The sequence below is a fragment of the Enhydra lutris genome, unplaced genomic scaffold, assembly GCF_002288905.1.
Source record: "Enhydra lutris kenyoni isolate GAN:26980312 unplaced genomic scaffold, ASM228890v2 scaffoldscaffold3, whole genome shotgun sequence".
Taxonomy (NCBI): Eukaryota; Metazoa; Chordata; class Mammalia; order Carnivora; family Mustelidae; genus Enhydra; species Enhydra lutris.
The window spans coordinates 17,370,304-17,387,947 of record NW_019154087.1 but is presented as its reverse complement, the minus strand read 5'-3'; the positions used below and the strand labels follow the sequence as shown (position 1 = coordinate 17,387,947).

The following is a 17,644-nucleotide window of genomic DNA, read 5'->3' as shown; positions in this document are numbered from 1 at the left end:
TTCCCAAAAAAGAAAAGGCATCTATATCAAACAACACAGCTTATGGTCCAGCCTGAGGAGCTCTTTATTCATAGGAAGTGAATGAAAATGAAATTCATTCTGGATGCAGTTAAGGCAAACCTTTTTGTTCACGGAAGGATTTGTCAGCCTCTGAAACCAAGATCAAACCAGAAGTGAAATGAATGCACGTTGCTATATTCAAATGTCAATTCAACATAGATTATTGCCAGAATCTTATCAGAATCTGCCAGTGATTCTTAAAACATTACTTTAAAGCCAATATTTATGTAACTAATTCCAATATTTTGTTTTCAAGTGTCAGGAATGAACATGATCTACCTTAGGCAAAATGGAGGAAAATGGAGGAATTTCTTATAAATATTCAAGAGAATTTTTACAAAACACAATGATAGAAAGAGACCTTTGTCTCAAGGAGGTTTAGAATTTAGAAACAGAAAAACATCATAGTGCCAGCAGTAGCCTTATATCACCTACCATTTACACTTCTTTCTGTGCTCTACGTTTTATTTTGCAAGGCATAAAATGGCAAGGCAATTCCATAAGATTGTACAGGTTGTTCACTACACAAGGGTGTCCGGCCAAGAGAGTTAAAATACAGTCTGGTTCTGCTAGCCAAGCTGTGAATCCTCAGGGTTGAGTTGTCCTAGAAAGGGTGACTTTTTCTGGTTTCTAAAAAGCAGCATATGGGCAAGTAGAGATCCTATCAAATGGCCATGGTTTTGCATATATCAGGTCTAGCCACACAAAGAAATTTAATATTGTTCAAGCTCTGAATCCCTGGAGAAGAGATTTTGATTGACAGTGGTTCCCACTCCTGGTTCAATTAGCTATGACTCAGAAAGTAGGTATGTTTTTTAAAAATTGTGAATTGGTTAGGCATTGGTAGGTAAGGCATTTATTCACAATTCCTAGAATTTTTGTATTTCAGACTGTCCACTAACCTTTAATTCTTAGAGATCTCCTAAGAGCCAATTACTCAATAAATTTATATTGGAATGGAAATTGTGCCAAGAGCAGCAGAAACTCTCTAGATTTGGAAGGAGAACTAGTTCTTTTTTTCTCTCCATATTCTTAAGATTGTTTATGTACTAACCTTGCACTTCTAGTGGACTGGAAATCCACTTTTTTTTTTTTTCAATTAAAATATAAGGGATTATAGGGGCGCCTGGGTGGCTCAGTGGGTTAAAGCCTCTGCCTTCGGCTCAGGTCATGATCTCAGGGTCCTGGGATCGAGCCCCGCATCGGGCTCTCTGCTCAGCAGGGAGCCTGCTTCCCTTCCTCTCTGCCTGCCTCTCTGCCTACTTGTGATCTCTGTCAAATAAATAAATAAAATCTTAAAAAAAAAATATAAGGGATTATTGTTGAAATATTTATTTTGCATTTTCTTCCAAAATAAGTTTTATCTTCCTTTTATGGTTACCAGATTTAGCAAATAAGAATACAAGTTACCCAGTTAAATTTGAATTTCAGATAAATAATGAATAATTATTTAATATATGTTTAACCTATGTAATATTTGGGACTTAGATATTCTTAAAAAATTATTACATAAGACATACACTAAGCATTCATTGCTTATCCGAAACAAATTAGAAGGTAACTATGCTTACCACTATACCACCAACACTGTACTGTTTGAAACAAATTGAACTGGGCATCTTTTATTTTATTTGGCAAACTTGCTTCCTTTTTATTATAAGTTGAACCTTGCAGAACTACTTTTAAACATTTCTAGATCTAAGTTTGGCAGAGGTATGAAATCAAGGAAATAAAAACAGATGTATATCCTTATATATAAAGGACATTAAAGCTTGAGTTTATGATTTTACAGTGAAATACGATACCTAATCACCTGGTCTACATGAGTAAAAGGTTTATGTTTTCTTTTGTAGAAGAAAATGAATGGAGACTATGTTTTATTATTTTCATAGTAATATACACATACTTAATCACACAATGGAACAAGGATATTTTATAAGTAAAACATAACTAGCTAAATAGTACATAATCTCATCAGAAAGTTAGTTTACTTTTTTAGAGTTGAAAGAAGTAAGATATTCTACATTAATATTGTCACATCTCTTTTTATTTTTCATTTCTATTTTAAATACTTGTAATAGTCCTAAATTGACTCTATGTAATCACTGTCATTATTTATAACTAGTTATTTAAAAAAAAAAAACCACACACCTAATGTTGCCTTAGTCCTTGAGATTTAGCCTTACTTAAAAAAAAAAAAAAATGGCACACAGTATCTGTGTTAAAGTTAGAAACAAAACCCATACAGTTTTGCACCTTATTAAACTATATACAACTTAAAAAGTTGGAATAATTATTATTTAGGTAGACATAAAATGCACCTGAGTTTAGACTTAATTAGATAATCTCAGTAAGAGTACCATTTTTGTAAGAAATTTGAGAAATATGTTAGGTTTCCTTTATCACTCAAAAGTAGCAGCACCATGATTATTTTGTTGATTTCATGACCGCTTTTCTGTTCCATGCAGTATGCTAATTAAGGTATACATTTTAAGCTTGTTTCCTTTTCATAATTCCTATAAGATTCATAGTTTGATCTAGATTTTTTTAAACTAGTAGAACCTGATACCTAGAAATATTTATTAACTCCTCTAAGCCATGCATATAATAAGTAGTCACATTTGCTCCTAAAGACTATATTATATGACATAATAAAAAATTAAATATATTAAATATTAATAAAAAATTAAATATAGTATAAAAGATATGACCCAAACCCAAGGCAGGAATTATTGACAATTTTATTTTGGTTTCTCAGTTTTTTTTTTTATTAAGAGTAAAGATAGGTACATGATTTTAAGAATTAACACTGGTATTCACAACTCTTTTTTTGATATAATGAATTATTCAGCTTGAACTTGAACATGGTACACTGTTTGGCAGACAAAGATAGTGGTCTGTCATCTTATGGTGGAAATATTTTTGGAAGGTGTAGTATTTTTTATCTTTGAGGAAGTCTTAGAATGGGCAACATGGTATTGACCACTAGAGGGCTTGAAATTTGCAGTCCTTGTTAATAATGTAGTAGTACTGATAGATAATTTTTGTCTTAGTTTGAGTGCATTTTATTTTTAGACAACCTATATGATGTGGTTTTTTCTCCTTAAAACAATGCCTCTGCTCTAAGTAAATCAAGCCCCAAATTAACGAAGAGCTCAAGATGGCTTCAGTCCCATTTGTCTAAGTCCTGGTGTTGTATGGATAAAAAGCAACAGTCATTATGACAACAGGTGATAAATCCAAAGTAACAGCCGAATTGGTTAACATTTTTCCATTTCTAAACTGTCCTTAAGAAAATCGAAGACCGGGTCACACTAGCCTCACAGTAGTCCAGCAGAGCAGCCATGTCATCTGGATTCATTTTACTAGCAATAAAGAATTGGTAGTTTGGGGAATTAGCAAGAATTTACTGGGTTTGTTCTTCAGCCCCTGTCATAAAAGGTTTTGCTCTTTTTGGTCTCTGTTCTTCAAGTCTGCCTCTGGTTAAGTTCGCGTAATCTTTGAGGTGCTTGTGGGCTTCTTTTGTGAAGCTGGTTTCCCTCCAGGGATGGTTCATGACAATATCAACAACAGTGACAACTGTGCTTTTGCTACCTTTGCCCTTGGGGTCTTCACGGTGGCATTTTCACCAATGATCTAGTCATCCGTGTTAACCACTGTTCTACCGACCATCTCCCCCTCCACCTCCAGGCATAGGATCTGGGATCTCCCAGATCTTATGGATGTTGAAGAACATATCATCATGGCTGATGAGGCCCTGGCAGATGACTATGAGGGCACCTGAAAGAAGCAAGGGCAATGCTGGTTTAGCAGGAACCGAGAACTCTCCCCAAGTGTGGTGCAGCAGGAGCAGTGCTCAAGTGGAAGCTAGTAGAGAGCAAAAAACTGGATAGACATTGCACTAAAGACTTCTGGTAAATTGTGAAAAGGGAAATAGATACACTGACTACAGATCTCCTATGACTAACAAATGTTAAAATTAATTTTAATGTTTGTTGGAACCTTTACTTCTAAACAATTGTACCATTAGGATGGTTATTAAACAATTATTATTTTATAAATTTTCCAGATAATCTTAGTTGAAATTGGAATATAATGTAATTGAAGTGAAGTATTAGAGTTAACAATAAGGATAGGGAGAGGCCAATAAATACCTACTGGGAAGAGAAACAAATAAAAGACTGGGAGAGATTGCCTGGAGAGAAGGAAAGAAAAGATGACAAATGAGCAAGGACAATTAACAAAAAAAAAAAGAAAAAAAATGAGTATTCTTCCCTTGGACTGGCATGCATTTAGCAATGTGAAGCCTGGGATTGAGAGATGGGTCTAGATAATAATCATAATTATAAAAGCAACATTTACTGAATTTTTACTATGTGCTAGGATTCTACTAAAACATTTTTGTATATTAACTCATTAAAACATCACAAAAACCTCATGATATTTGTTCTATTTTTCTTATTATTCTACAAATAAGGGAACAGAGACTTTCTCCATAGTCTCTTGCCTCACCCCCTGTAAAAATTCAATAAAGGGTGCAGTAGATATAAAGCAGCTTTCCTAAAGAAGACTTAGATTTAGGGTTTATTAAATTCAAAATCCAGGACAAAGCAATGATTTCAGATGAGGATGTATCTTTCATGAGCTTTGGAGAACTGAGGTCAGTGCATTTAATAGTATCTGATAGTAGGAAGCTAAATGTCATTTAAAAATATCTGACAATTAGAAGTTGGGAAATTGCACATGGTCCAAAATCTTGTATGGGGGACCAGGGTGAGAGAGAATGTTAGTATAGTGTTAGATGGCTAGATAGTTAAAGGCTGATCTTGCCATAGATTCTTAATGGCTTTAAGTGGTAAAACAAGGCAAGACACAATAGGAAACAAATGCCTGATACACTAAGTATGCATAGTAATTTCTGGCAATTAAAGTTTTGGTCCAGCTAGTGGTAAGGAAATCCTGCATTTTGGGTACTCTCTGAAGAGCTGAAAAAGAAGTTGTGAAGGGTCATGCCACTGACACATGGAATATTATCTAGAGGGAACACTATGTGAAAGTGTACTTACAATGGTTTTAAACATAAACACGCTCAAAGTTGTAAAACACCATAATAAGTAAATATTCCTAGGAAAAAAATTTCACATAGGAAGTGACAGATGAAGACATTAAATAGCCACTGTTTTGGGCAAGATATTGTTCATGGGTGACTCCAACAAGCATGATTATGTAATATTCTTTAGGAGTATTTAGCCACTTGAATGCAGGATAAATTAATGCATCCAACAGAGAGGTGGATTTGAGCAGCAGAGTTTAGGTTTTGGCAGGAAAGATTGCTTGAGGTAGAAAGGAAAAAGGGAGTTAAAGACATTCATTTGAGAAATAATTATAGGGCAGAATCATGAAAAACAAGCCAGATAATATGACATGGTTAGACATGAGGTTATGATGAATAAAGATGGATTATAGGGTCAAAGAATCAGTGGTCATGATGAGCTGGTGAATTACATGAATGGAGTCCTAGAGGGAATAGACTGACAGAATAGGAGATGACAATCAAAATGAGATGTTTGAAGGTACGACATATAGGTCATGGAGAAAGAATGGAGAAAAAGATTATCCGAGCTAATGAAAGAAAAGAATTTAGAGGCCAAGGTGATAGTTGGATAGTATAGCTGGGTTTTGAAGTAGATAACCATAATGGCAGGAAAAGTATTAATGAGTGAAGAACAATGACTCAGAGGTCCATATGGGGCCTGACAAGGAAGAATATAGGGTGGTGCAGTATGAGAATGTATGTTTCAAAAGACATGAGAGTTTCAAAGGGAGAAAGGAGTGTTTGGAAGTAAGAACAGGAAGCAGAAAGGACCCTACCTCAAGCTCCAGGCCTGTATAGTACTTAAACATAAGAGGAAAAAATAAAAACAAGTTCTTCACTTTAAGGGTCCAGGAAAGCAGTGTTTTCAGGAACCAAGTTACGTATCAGCAAAAATCTGAAGAACATGTTCGTTGAAGACATTAAGGACGGAGAGGACTTTTCTGTTGTCAGGAAACAAGTTTGAGTGAAAGGGCTTGGATAGCCAAGAGCGTGGGAAATATGGTCAGATCCGTGAAGGCTGGGAACAGGGTGCGGAGGAACATCTGTGTGAAACTGGGTCTTCTGGGAACCTTGGGCTTCTCGTGGTGATACAGGAGAGCTGGTGTTGAGGCATGATGGGATTTGTTTCAGAAGCCACAGGACAGTGATTAAAGGTCATGTGGTGGCTGGTCTTGCCTGCAGCTGGAGGTGGGCTGGTGGTAAGGAAACAGTCTCATCCCAGAGGCTTCAGAGCAAAGGATATCTAGAAATCTTGGGTCTAGTATTTCCGGTGAAAGAGCAGCAATTCAGTGCCCTTTGCTTCCCATTAAGGCCGTCTCTACTAAGCAATTTTATTTATTGGGAAAATTCCTGCCGAATCTCGAAGCCCAAAAGTCCCCTGCTCTGTGAACCCTTTCCAAACCTCCACGTCTCATGGTTAGTCATTTCCTCTGTAACCAAAAGAGATTTTCACAAATAGCTCATTGGACTTGTATGGCATTTCATTGTCATTATTCATGTATCTGTCTCTCTCAGTACACACTGAACTCCTTGACCCACAATTTTTGGCTTACTTTGTATCTGCACCACAAAGTGGATCATATCCATACAACTGGGTACTAGACTTGGGACCTATTAAGTGCTGGATAGAATTAAAGTGGATTAAAAGACTGCATCAGCAGTGTTACGAGCCCTTGAGAGTTTCCTATGGGTAAGCATTGTGCTGGGTGTTGTGTGTATCCAATCTGGACTTGCGAGTTGTCGGCTGGGGCTGCTCCACGAATACACTTCAGACTGCGTAGCTTGAACAACAGACATTTATTTCTCAGTTCTTGAGACTGAAAGTCTGAGATCAGGGTGCTAGAATGGTTGGGTTCCTGGCGAAGTTCACAGCTGGCCCTCTTTTCATTGTATCCTCACCAGAAGAGCAGAGAGAGAAAAGAAGCAAGCTCTCTCTTGTGTGCTTCTTACAAAGCCCTAATCTCATTCATGAAAGCTTTATCCTCATGACCTAATTAATCCCCAAAGGCCCTGCCTCCTAATATTACCACATTGAGGGGTATGATTTTAATGTATAAATTTCGGGGAGACACAAACATTCAGATCATAACAATAGATGACATTATTGTAATTTCACAGGTAAGAAAGCTGGGAAGGTTATATAATCAGGAGGATGTAAAACCAGGACTCAGTCCTAGTTTATCTGATTCTAAAGTTTTTTAATTCTATCAAATTGCTTTCCTGATTCTGCTTATGTTCTCATTCTAAGCTGTAAGAGTTTAACTATTGCCAATGCAGATTTAATACTATAGTAATAAAAATGGAGAAAGTAAAGGTTGTTAATTTTGTTGTGATATTTACTATTTATTAATGTGACTCTTTTCTAAAAAAAACAAAAATATCTTTCTGGAGCATAAATGATATAAAAGAAAAATGGCTTATATAATTCAGATTTGATCAAAACTTACTTAGAACAAAATATGCAAATTATACTCTGAGAATAATCTCAGCTCAGAATATGCAAAGAACTCTAATTCTACCTAGACAGAAAGAAATATGGAAATATCCTAGAATGTCATGAAGTTTCACAGAAATCCTGACGTAGGTAATAAAATATAATACTCTATTTTGCATGTAGCCTCATGCATTATTAACTTCGTAGTACTCTCCGTCCCTAAGCAGAATGCAGTTGACTATCCAGGGCCCATGTTGGGCTTGGGCACGTCCAAATGCCATCGGGTCCCTGCTGTGAATTCTATGCTGTAAATTGTGCAAGAGAATCATACAAATCTCCTTCACTGATAAAAGTTTAGATGTGTAAGGCCAGAATAGGTGTTCTCTGTCATTCTGGAGAAAGGAAGATTTTAGCCCGTCCTCAGATCTCAGAAGTAACAAAGAATCCTATTCCTATCTTCTGGAGCATTTGTAGGAGTATCAAGTTCAATCTGGACAAATGAAAGGATTACAGCTACTCAGTAATCAAAACATTCAATTGTTGATACTATGCATGTGACAGTAACTTGACTGTACGTAGGAGACAAACAGTAACATCAGCAGCTGCAGGTATTTTTTTGGAACAAGAAATGGCTGTGAGGATTGGTGTCCATAAACAGATCCTTAATAGATAAAGCATTTCTTTATTCAACTTGATCCAACTGGCCAGCTAAATCAGATGATTCCATAAAAGAACTACAACCAGTAGAATTCAAGGTCTTGGATTATGTAGTTTGATGGTTCATATCCAAATAGGCAGATAATTTGCAAATCATCACTTCATTTGATGCTTCATAGGCTTATCGTAAGGTTTATAGGCAAATGGAGCAGTAGCTGATTCATTATATAATTAAAGGTCTATATAGGGACGAGTCCAGACTGGCAAAACTTGAATTTAACTCTGTGGGTTACAACCTCTGAAAGATTGGCACTTAAGTTTCTTTTCTTTTTTTTTTTTTTTTTTTGAGAGCCCGATGCGGGGCTCGATTCCAGGACCCTGAGACCACGACCTGAGCCGAAGGCAGCGGCCCAACCCACTGAGCCACCCAGGCGCCCCTTAAGTTTCTTTTCTTTTCTTTTCTTTTTTTTTAAGATTTTATTTATCCATTTGTCAGAGAGAGACAGAGACAGAGACAGAGAATGAGCTGGGGGAGCAGTAGGCAGAGGGAGAAGTAGACTCCCCGCTCAGCAAGGAGCCCGTTGTGGGACTTGATCCCAGGACCCTGAGATCATGACCCAAGCTGAAGGCAGATGCCAAACCGAATGATCTACCCACGTGTCCTGGCACTTAAGTTTCATTGGTTAATCTGACAAAACTGCTGGACTCTGATCAATCCTTTAGGGGCTTACCCAGGTTTAGCTATTTTAACACTCAACAATTCTGTCTAGAGTAATTAAGATCAGACAGATTCTCTGACATAACTGCTAGATACATCTCAGTAGCATTTATCCTGTTGAGTATTTAAAAATTTGAACAGGATACAGAACAAACAGGAGTTATTAGCTATTCTCAGCTGATTAAACTTATCAACTATGATCTCAGAAATCCTATCTTTCCCTTTAACTTTTATCTACTGACTCTCTTGCCAGAGATTTAAGTCTTCTCCTAAAATCAACTATACTGATAAGACTTGGATGCTGAGGGTATAGAGTAAACCAGAAGTCAGGATTTGGGGCTGGCCATGTAGGAATTGTACTGGATGATATGGTAAACCAGAAAGGCAAGAGGTTATGTTCAGAAAGGTCAGCTAGAACATAGAAAGATAATACAAAATATCAGAGCAATCAATATCCTTCTAAAATTTGTGATTCTATTTGCAATGAAACAAAAAGATTAGTCCTTATTTTCTCACCTAACATGCTCAGAATATATATTTCCTTTTCTTTACATTTTACCATGATGGTGACATAGTAAAGGAAAAGATTCTGGGTGAGAGACACCTTTGGAGTTGGAGCAGAGGAGGAAAGTTTTACGTTGGTACTTACAATGAGTTAAAATTTATTTTTTAATAATATTAATAGGCATAACAAACAGCTCTAAGAAAGAAAGAAGGTGTGTATAATAGATAAAAAATTGAAGAGGAAATACTAACATGCTGTCAGAAATTTTGAGTTTGACACTCTAAGATTAAAGCATGGCTAGTTAGGATGAGGGTGAATTCAGAGAGGGAGAAGAGCTAAATGTGAATGATTGACTGCACAAGTCCCACTCTGTTCCCCAACAAGGTTGCTGGCTACTCCCAGAACGTACAAGCATCCATTTTTTCCAGGGGTACTGCCCTTCCATATCATCATAATATTCAATCTCTATGGGATCATCTAATTCAGCATACACATATACTATAGTATCTTTCACTTAGAAAACAAAAACAAAAACCATTTTTATAACATCTTCTGTCCATGTTATACTGCTTTGTAGAAAAACTCAAGGAAGAATTGTCTATACTCTATTTTATTCTCTCTTGAACCCACACCACAAGTCCTTCTTCCCTATTCAGCTAAAATTACTCTTGTCAAGGCCACTTGTGACCTTTTGTTACTCAATCTAACAGTCTATTTTTAGTCCTCAAATTACTTGACCTCTCATAGAATTTGGCACAGTCAATTAGTACTCTTATTTTGAAGCACTATCTTCTCTTGGATTTTAGGACAACACTCTCTCTCCTATCTCACTCAGCATTTCCCTGTCTGCAGTGGGTTCCTCTTCATTTTCTCAGTCTCTAACTCTAGGAACCTCCCAAACTCAGTTTTTGGAACACACTGTTCCTTAATTACATTCACTTCTCAAGTAATCTCCTTCTAATTTAATGTTGCTAAATGATATCTATACTATTAGATTCCAAAGTTCACGACTCCAGCCTAGGCTTTTCTCCTCAACTTCACTTTCGTACATACAATTACGCACTTGACATGTTCACACGGACAAAATAAACATCTCAGACTCTTGTCCCTAACCGCACACCTGATCCCTCGCCCTAAACACGTGAATCTGCTCTTTCAGTAGTCTCTATAAGTCATGGTACAGTTAAAGAAAACTTTTTTTTTTTTTAAGATTTTATTTATTTATTTGACAGACAGAAATCACAAGTAGGCAGAGAGGCAGGCAGAGAGAGAGGAAGGGAAGCAGGCTCCCTGCTGAGCAGAGAGCCCGACACGGGGCTCGATTCCAGGACCCTGGGATCATGACCTGAGCCGAAGGCAGAGGCTTTAACCCACTGAGCCACCCAGGCGCCCCAAAGAAAACTTTTATCTTTGAAGTTGCTTAAGACAAAACTCCACAGTCTTTCTTGTTTCTTTTCTATCATCTCACATCCAACCCATCAGCAAATTTTGTTGGTTATACCTCAAAATATATCCTCAATCTGTCATTTCAATATCTCCATTGCTACCATTCTCATTCAAGACACTATTAACCCTTGCCTCAATTACTGCAAGTCACTAACTGGTCTCCCTACTTCTGCTCTAGACACCTACAATCTATTCTTCATCCAGCAGTTGGTATGAATTTTAAAGAACATGTCAGATTATGTCATTTCTTTCTAGACTCCGTAAAATCCAAACCCTCTTCTCTGACCCTCAAAGCCCTACATGCTCTTCCTCCGGCTACCTCTCTGAGTCCAGCTACTCCCACTCTACACTTTGTTTACTCTGCTCCAGCCATACTAGCCTCCTTGCTGTTTCCCGCCTTTGTACTTGTCATTCCCTCCCCCCAAAGGGGATAGAAAACCAAAGCATGATGTTCTTCCCTCATTTCCTTTTTGTCTCTTTTTAAATGTCCTCTTATTGTGAGGCATATACACCTTTTCCAGATTCTGCCTGTCCTTGAAACTCTGTAGGGTGTTGGACTAGGGTGCTCCCTGGCTTATCGGCTTAGACTCTAGGCCTCAGAAGCTGATCTAGTACCTGCCTTGCAACTTATCTTTCCAGACTCCAGTTAATCTCTACAGCCAGTGGCCAGCCCTAGCCTTGGCCCAGTCTAATTGTAACATTGATTAAACCAGCCACCCACTGGAGCAGTTTGTCAAGATGGCAGGTCAGTTCCCTAGCCTGTTGCTCCCTATTGCAGTAATTGTTATTGTCCCTTTGGACTCTGATGATGAAAGACGGACATCTTTACAGGTTGTAGGAAACACAGCAGTGAGGGGTGAGACATGGAATCAAATGTGCCAGCTGACTGGTCTTGGCTTCATAATAGCTCTTGGATATATTCCGATCTCTCCCTAGAATTTCTTTCACAAAATCAAATAAATCATACTGTGTCCAAGAAATAAACTTTATGGCGGCACCTGGTGGCTGAGTCAGTTAAGCGTCTGCCTTCTGCTCAGGTCATGATCCCAGGGTCGTGGGATGGAGTCCCATGTCAGGCTCCCTGTTCACTGGGGAGTCTGCTTCTCCCTCCACATCTGTACTCGCTCTCTCTCAAATAAATAAATCAATCTTTAAAAAAAAAAAAAAAGGAAATAAACTTTACTTTGATATAATTCAAAAAAATATAACTATTTCTTATAAATGTGATTGAGAGTTTAGGGCATCAGGAATTGGGCAAAAGTAGAAAGTGACTTTATTATTCAAGAAGAGAAAAGTTTAAACATTTTTTAATAGATTTAAAATTAAAGCAAGATGACTCATATTAGTATTTGCAGATTATATACATTTAGAAATCACATAGGTCTGTACCTTGAACTGGAAATCTATTGGCATTTCTAGCAATTTTAAGTTTAAAGATAATGAGCTAAATGGAAATTCAGCATGATAAATTTTTTTTAAATCCTGGCCAGAAAGAAAGGCTTCAAGAAAATTAGATGAAAGAGATTGAAGTATTTTTAAGACCAAAATACCTTGACCATTGTTATTTGAATAGCAATTTAAATGGACTTTTCTATTGTCATTTTTTCTCTCTCCTCCCTTTCTGTGAGCAAACAATTATTTGTCTGCAACAGGCCACTGACTTGCTTAAAAGCATCTGTTGCCCTCCAACTTCTGAAGAATCAAGCCCCAAATTCATTGCATGGCATGGAAACTCTTAAAATTCATCCCTGACCATCTGTCCATGGCTGTAGTTTTATCTGTAAAACTAGGGTTCCCTAACTATTCAGGCAGCTTTGTTCTTCCAGGCCTTTGCTTGGATCATTTTCCCCACCCAGCAATGCTGTTATCCTTCTTTCCTGGCAGGGAGAATCCAGCATATTCTTTAAGTCCAAATGAAAATTCATGTCCTATGGAAGGTAGTTATTCTCACTGAAGCAGGATTTTAAAAATCTTTTCTCATTGATCAAGGTGAATTACAGTAAAGGTGTTAAAACATATCTGAGGCTAGTATTTATAACATAAGGACATAAGACATGCTTACGTAGAGTTTCTTCATTTAAAACTTAAGTCATTCTATAAATATAAATAATAAATTGTCTTTACCTCCAGAATAGAAAAATAATATGAAATTAAGTGTGATGTTATGATCAAAAATACCCACGTAAAGCCCACTGGATGTTTAACACACCAATAGCCCCTGGGAATACATTAAACTAATTCTAATGTTTGCTAGGGCCAGAAACAAAGGAACACTGAAGGAGTTCCTTGCTTTAGGAAGTGTTCAAAAATATTTGCAAGATAAATTTAATTAACAGTGTGAGTGTGTATGTGTGTTTGAAGGATCTTAGACATGGCTAAAGTTTTTTCAGAAGTGTCACAGGTAAAGGACGCATCAGTGGAACTGGACAGTTATGCTATGCTTTTAAAACTGTTAATGTGAACTTATATTGCTTGCTAGTATGGTCAAAAAGTCCTGAGAATTTCTTGAGCAGCTGTGTAGTAAATCCAGCAGCCAACCCAACTTATTTTTTTTTGTCTTGGTGATTCTTATTTTATAGCCAGAGTTATGAAAAGCCAAACATTCAAATTACAGGCCTGCTTCCTGTGTGCACTGGCAGGTTCTGTCTGTCTGGCAGACAGGCCTCTGTGGCAAAATTCAGACCTCTCATGTTCTAGAAACGGAAAATGTTGTTGATGGCTGGCCCACAGGCTCTGATTCAGAAAGAGTCTGAGTCATGATGGATACATTACAAAAAAGAAAAAAAATTATGCCAGCATTGGAGTCATCTAATTCAAAACTATTTAAAAAAAAAAAAAAAGAAGAAGAAGCACAAAAGCAAAAGATAGTTTTAATGACATTTGTTACTTTAGATATACCAGGTGTTACATATCTGTTGCTTTCCTTGGTCAAAGGGAAAGCCCATTAAACAAAAGCGTGACAAAGGAAAGGAAATCCTGACATGATTTAATGAGCTTATTGCTAGTTTTCATTTAGGTGATATTTTTTCCCCACAGGGTTATGAAAAATGTCAGAAGATACACAGAGCTTTAGGTAGGATTATTCCATTAAATTTAATGGCTCTGTTTTATGATTCAGAATATAAGCATCTTAATCATTGCAATAAATATTTGTAATAATCATTACAATAATCATTGCAATAAATGTTTGTAATAATATCTACTGTAGCTCATTTTCTTATTTATTTTCCCTTCCCAGTTTTATTCATTACCCTTATATTATATCCTTTAGGGACTGTATGTTTATAAATATTCAAAGGAATCTTAATTATCACATGTTTTAAACACTATTATTTATCGATGTTCTAGAAATTTAATTAAAAATGTAAAATATCTTCAAACAGTCTAGAAAAGTGCATACTTATAAACTAAAAAATATATTGTTTAGGGGAGAAAAAAAACCTAAATAAATAAAGGTGTGATAGGATCAAACTGCTTTTGGTTAGATGTGACAGAAAGAAACTCCAATTAGTGTATCATAAATAAATGGAGTTAAATTTAAATCTAATGATCAATGGTTTAATGGAAAAAATAACTATGGTGCTAGGATTTATAAAGAGAACCATAGCATGAAGGAACTGAATTTCTATTTTTATAATGACTATTAATCAGGTTTTATACCAGAGTCATGATAGATTTGGGTTCTGCAAATTGCTTCGTAATGTGGAGAATTTGCAGTGAGATTCAAAGAAGAATCCATTTACAGCTTAATCTTGAGGAAAAATTTCTTGTGCTAAATACCACAACCAAAATGTGTCTGGTGATGAGATTGGGGTGATCACCAACAGCTGACAGAGGAGCTCGCTCTTTTAAAATTAATGATTCCTTCCATCACAGGTATCTCTCACTTCCTCTAGTATTTAAAAGTGTAGATGTTGGGAGGGTCACTTCAATGCTTCTGGAGATCACAGATTCTATTACTTGCTCAATTACCTATCATTGTTTTAAATTGAATTCTAAGTGCTGTGCAAAATCAACAAAACTTGTTCATTAACTAGCCAGCAATATCGAAAGCCAGCTGAGGATCGTAAACTCTGTGGTGGCTTACACTGTGTATTAGTTATCTATTGCTGAGTAACAAATAATTCCCAAATTTGGGGGCTTAAGACAACAAACATTATTTCCTAGTCTCTGAGGGCCATGCATCTATGGATGGCTTAGCCATGTGCTTTTGCCACAAGACTGTAATAAAAGTGAAAGCTGTGGCCGTGATCTCTTCCACAGGCCTGACTGAAGGAGGATACAATTTCAAGTTTGTTTACATGGTTATTGGCAGGATTCAGTTCCTCATAGGCTTTTGGACTCAGGTCTCAGTTCCTTACTGACTGTTGGCTGGTGCCATACGAGCCTCTCCATAGGGCAGCTCGTAACCTAGCAGCTGTTTCCATCAGATTGAGTGAATACGTGAGTAAGAGAGCATCACATCAGCAGTCACAGTCACTTTGTCACCTAACCTTGAAAGTAGTCCATTATTTTTGCCATATTCTATTCATTAGATCAGTGAATCACTAGGTGCAGCCCACGTTCAAGAGGAGGATTTATTATACAAGGGCAAGAATACCAAGGTGTGGGTTTCCTTGTTCACCATATGTCCATTTACAGATGCGGAAACAGAGTTTTCATAACATTTTCAAGCAAAACAGATAGTAAATTTAGGAGCTGGAATAATCAAATTGAGGTATGATTAATTTCAAAGCCCAGAGTGTTTACATTGCAACACACTGCAACCTTGTGACAATGAAAGAATAAGAAAGAGAGTGAGGTGGGGAATTTTCCCTTGGTATGAAGATCCCAAAATTGCAGGTGGCACTGATCCAAGGCTGGGCAATAAATCAAAGGTACAAACTCCCAAACACACCCACACATATATAGTCACTTGGTTTCTAATAATGTTGGCATTTTGGAGCAATAGATTAAGGAGTGTCTTTTCAGCAAATGGTACTGGGTTGATTGGATAACCATATAAAGCAAAATGAATTACACCACACACAAATATTAATTTGTAAGTAAAAATGTGTATAGTAAAACACTACCCTTTTAGAGGAAAGCATAAGAAAATATCTTCATGAATTTGGAATAGGCAAAGATCTCTCTAAAGTGACACCAACAGCACTTATCATACTAATTGTCTCTGGACTACAATGGAATTAAAACCTTCTATTAATCAAAAGATTAATAAAAAATTTTAAAAAGATTAATACATCAGAAAGACACTTTGTGGACAAGATATTTAAACCCCTTATAACTGACAACATTCTGTATCCAGGATATATAATGAAGGCCTTATAAGTAAGTGTGAATGCAAAAGAGAGCCTGATTTTAAAAGGGGGCAAGAGAATTAAGCAAGCAGAATATGATACCCCTAATGGTGAGTAAATAGATAAAAAGAAGAATTAACCTCCATGGTAATCAGAAAAAGCAAATTAAAACTACAATGAGATGTAACCATACACCCGTAGGAAGACTAAAGTTCAGCAAAATTAAACTTGTAATCACAAGCATTTGCAAGGATGGAAGCTGGTGGGATCATAAATTAGTGCAATCACTTTTGAAAACCCTTTGGCATTATTCACTAATGGTGAGCATATATTACCCTGTGACGTGGAAATCTTGGTTTATACCAAACCAAAATGGGACAAAATACATATTCCAGATTCCCCTTATGGGTATAATTTTAATAGACCCAGAATGGAAACACCCCCAATGTCCATAAGCAGTAGAATAGGTAATATGGGTGATACAGCAATGAGACAGAATAGAACATGGAGGATTCGACAAGCATCATACTGATGCCTGCTGGGCAAGAATATGTACTATGTGATTCCGTTTATATAAAGTTCAGTAAGGGGTGGATATCTAGTAAGATATTTGAGAGGTCAGGTTTCCAAGCATACAGTAGAAGAAAAATTAGTTCCACTAGAAAACGTATTGTTATAGATAACAACAAACCAAATTAATGAATTAAAGAAAATTAAGTTGATATGAATTTTTTTTTAAATTTCCTATTCATTTAAGCACTCCATGTATTCTGAGTTTTGTCCCTTGAAATGGTAGTATTTTAAACTGTCTTGACCTCTCTCCTTTGTAGCGGTAAATTTTTTATCCAAATAAACAAGTCTGATGAGTGCACCTGGAGATTTTTAAAAATTTACCTAAAATGTTAGAAAGCAAATTAAATGAAGCAACTCTTCTAAAATAAAATTTAGGACTCACTAGCTTTTAACAGTTATATATTCCTAAGATTTGAGAGCAAACCTTTTAGTAAATTTCACCAACAGCAGGTACATAGACAAGGCATAGAAATGGTTACAGTGATATTGGCCCACAACACCACCTTTTGTGCATGTGTAATGGGTGATTATGGGATGGCTATTTGGTTTGGAAAATTTAATTAATTTCTAGACAGAAGACTAGATGCTGGCAATGCTCTACCATGTTTTAAATATTTCTGAAAATACATTTCTTTAATTAGAGCCTTAGATAATTTAATTCAGTAACCTGATTTTATAACATCTCTGTAACTCTCTCTTCCTATGTGAAAACTCATACTCTGGCTTAGCAAAAGCACAAAAAGAGATTTAATAGCTAGCAATTTAAAACTCCTATTTGCATATGGCATTTTCTCGGAGCAAGGTTGACATGATTGTGTATATAATTAGTAATTAGGATCCTGTAGAGCATCCTAAAAGT

The 17,644-nt window shown here is 36.5% G+C and overlaps 1 pseudogene; it reads right to left on the bottom strand.

The window, feature by feature from the left end:
* Nucleotides 1–3,320: 3,320 nt before the first annotated feature.
* Nucleotides 3,321–3,826, bottom strand: LOC111157773 (annotated as a pseudogene).
* Nucleotides 3,827–17,644: the final 13,818 nt, after the last annotated feature.